The 3,890-nt window shown below is 36.7% G+C and overlaps 1 pseudogene; it reads right to left on the bottom strand.

Annotated features, from left to right (window-relative positions):
- Nucleotides 1–399: 399 nt before the first annotated feature.
- Nucleotides 400–704, bottom strand: LOC108529162 (C-Myc-binding protein pseudogene; annotated as a pseudogene).
- Between the last annotated feature and the right edge of the window lie 3,186 nt (nt 705–3,890).

Raw genomic sequence — 3,890 nt, 5'->3', positions numbered from 1 at the left:
ATGTACACAACAGTGTCACCTTAGAAGAATGACTGTACCTATGTTCATGTCCTGAACTACACCAAAGAATAGCTCCATGCTAAACTGCCTTGGCTAACATACAACCAGTGCCGTCATTCCTAATCAGACTAATGAACAGAATGGCTTTTTAAAGTAAGGAGTTAGATGGCTGTGTTAAGTTTTTTTTCAGGATTTACTTCGGATTCTCCTGCTTTAAGACCCAAAGAAAGTTATATTGAGTTTTTATTGATGATTCTATGTGTTTATAACAGAGTGTGATAGGTGAATTAAACATATTAAAAGAGTTCTATAGCATCCGTTCAGAAAAGATTACATACTATACAAAGTATTCAAGTCATACAAAACCGTTTTTCCATGTCTTTTCAACTGAGAAGAATCCTATTCAGCACGCTTCTCCTCCTGAGGTGGTTCGTACTGAGCAAGCTGTGCTTTCAGTTTTTTTATTTTTTTCTACAGTAGCTTTATATTTCTCTTTCATTTTGACCAGTTCTAGGTGAAGCAGCTCTATTTCTGGATTTTCTGGGGTAGCAGCTCCTAAGTGATGCTTTAAGAAATCCAAAGCACTGTTAGGTTTCTCTGGTTCTTCATACCAACACCTTGGTCAGCGTGTCCAGCACACCTGACTTCTCCAAGTACCTCCGGAACGGCTCACACTTAGAGTTGGCAGCTTTGTAATGGGCCATAGTGACAGTGGCAGCAGCATAGCTGGCCAGTTTTCTACATTTGTAACAGAAGGAAATGCTAAACTGTAGTTCAATATTAATGAAAATAAAGGTGGATTTTTTTCCCATCTAACATTCATAAACACATTGAACCCTATCCTTGGCTATCAGTGGATGACAGGTTAAGAACCCCTACTCTAGCTAATTCCTACTTATTTTCAAAACTGTATCATTTCTTCTAAAGAACTTCACCAACCTGCCCCTAGAGAGAGTTAGCTGCCACTGTTCTGTGTCCCAAGAGCACTCCACAACCTTTCCAGCCTAACACTTAGTGCACCACTGACTCTGCTTCAATGTACTTGTTTGTCCCTCCTACAGGAGCACACATTCCTGAGGCATGGACCGTGGCTTGTGAGGCTCTATATTACCACCATGTAGCCCAATATCTGGCATATAGCAGGGGCTCACTAGACATTAAAAGGGAGGAGGAAGGAAAATTCAAAGAAAAGGGAGCCATAGATCATAGACTATGATCTTTAAAACAGAAAATTCAAGTTAGTAGCTTGAATGTTTCCTTGAGTCAAATTTCCTATCAATGGGATCTTCATATTTCAGGGAGTAGAGATGACTATGTGCACCTGTTCTACTTCCCTTTCAGCGCAGCTCTCAATTTTCAGCTTCCTAAGGAATCACAATCCCGCACTACCGATCTAATAATAATAATATCCCAATTTCAGACCTGTTTCTTTTAGGTTCTCATTAGTACAGATGAGGAAAAGGGGCAGCAGAGACATGAAGATAAAAGGCTTTCTTCACACCCTGAGCTATTTAGGGCTTTATCATTCAAATTTTCTTTATACTTTAAGTTCTGGGATACATGTGCAGAAGATGCAGATTTGTTACATAGGTATACATGTACCATGGTGGTTTGCTGCACCCATCAACCTGTCATCCAGGTTATCATTCAAATGTTAAAAGCCAGGAAAAATGATTTAATTTTAAGGCACATACATAATGTATATATTCTCCCTAGAACTCTATGTATTTGAAAATGATTGTTAATATTTCCTTAAAAAATAGAACACTAGTAATAAAAGCCTCCTAAGTCCTCAGCACAGATGCTTTATGTAGAATAAACATAGATGCTTGTACACAGCAAGATACATTTTCAGACATAACTCAACTTCTTCCTATTAATGTCATATAAGCATTGTGACTTATTCATGCATATTCACTTAATTTTGTATGCGTCTCTTCTTTCCCAGTAATAAATACTTGCCATTCCTACCCAAATGAATGGACATTCACGTATCAATGTGAGGCTGCGTGTTTCTTGGGTACAAGTTGATTTTTGCTCTACAATGAACGTGTTTATTATAGGAGGAAGAAGGTAGAGATCCACATGGAGATAAAATTGGAAAAAATTTATAACCATTTTTATTGTCTAATAGTGGTCTTCTATTCAGTGTTCTAATGTATGAGTACAGGTTGAACCAAGTCTTTGATTAGCATTTCAATGGCATTCAATAAACCCCTACAGACTATCCTATTGAAATATACTAGTCACCCTCACAAATTTAAGTTACTAAATTGAATCTGATTTAATATAAAGTTCTAAGATCTTGACTTGAATGAAGTTTATTTCACCCCATCATTTTATAAGGCGCTGACCCATTCTCACTGCATGTATTCTGTAAGCGATATCTTTTCAGGGTCTTTGGTAGGTAACCATGGAGCAAATGCTAAAATATCCTTGTGGGCCTTGGCTCAGCATTTACCACCCTTTACCTACCGAGCAGCAAGTTGAAAAGCAGTATTCTCTGTCCTCCTTCCCACTAACTTTCCTAAATGGAGTGTTGGTTGTACACAGAAGAAAAGCTGGACAATGATTTTGATGACAGGTGAGAAGTCACTTGCATTGGAACTGTGGGTCAAGGAATTGATCTCAAAGAATTAGTCTATATTTGAGCCTCTACATCTTTTGAAAGGAAGCCCCACAGCACCTTAACTGTACTTAGGATTCTAAAGTTCCACAACTTATTGCGTGCTCTTTTACCTGTTACGTACCTGCATCTCTGATTTTATCATTCTTTTCTTATGTTATATTATTCCTTTCATTCCTGCTCTCTCTCCTCTTCTGAAAACATCTTATATTTTGAATTAGCTATTACCCTAAATTTACTGATTTGGTATATAACATTTGAGCTCTTCAGAAAAAGAATCTACCCCAAACTAAAAGTTTAGAAGTATGTTTAGAAGGCAGGCAAATTGATCTAATACATATAGAGAAACATTTACTAAGTTTTTTTTGCAAATAAATGTAGTCATTCATAGTGGATATATTAGTATTACAGCAATAATTTCATACTTATTATCACCCTTAATTTACATAATACTGTACACATCTTTCCCAGGCAGAAGGGGAAATAGGAGGCTGGAAAAAACAATTCAAACAAACAGAACAGGAAAGACAGCTTAAATGCTGTTTTATGGTTCATAACAAAACTTATTTTAAAAGAAAATAAGGCCTGGGAAAATGTTTTCAGAATCATCGCTTAAAGTAAAGAGATTGTATTAAAGCAATTTGCTTGCAAATTTAACAGTCAGTAAGTCAGTAGACATTTTCAATAATCCACATTTTAAAGATTACTTGAAAACCTTAAATATTTTCTAAACAGAAAGAAAAGTGTTACCAGTAATTATCATCTGTTAAAATATAAACCCTGTGTCTAACACTATAATGAATCAGATGTGAAGAGGGAAAAACTGAAAGGATGGAGAGGATAATAGAGCCAAGAGCAGGAGGCAGCTTTGGGGATGGATAAAGGACAAATCATTCCAGACAAATGTGATCACTCTTTTAAATCACATTACAAGATTAATGGATGAAGGGAATGCACTAGAGGTAATATATATGGATTTTACTAAAGCATTTGATACACTACTCCATGAATTTCCACTTACAAAATTAATTCAAATTGGGTAGAATATGTGCATGGTCACATAGATTGAAAATTGGCTCAAGGACCATAAACAAAGAGCAGTGACAAACATTGGTCCCTTATATTTAGGTAGGAGACAGTGTCCACTGCATTCGTGAGGACCCATGCCCACTTTGGCATCCCACAACCACTTCACTGATGATCTGGGGGAAGGAAAATGAAAGTACAGAATTCACAAATCTTGACATGGGAAGTATCACAAACC

The sequence above is a fragment of the Rhinopithecus bieti genome, unplaced genomic scaffold (genome assembly GCF_001698545.2).
Source record: "Rhinopithecus bieti isolate Rb0 unplaced genomic scaffold, ASM169854v2 scaffold_6506, whole genome shotgun sequence".
Lineage (NCBI taxonomy): Eukaryota > Metazoa > Chordata > Mammalia > Primates > Cercopithecidae > Rhinopithecus > Rhinopithecus bieti.
This window is presented reverse-complemented; position numbering and strand designations above follow the sequence as displayed.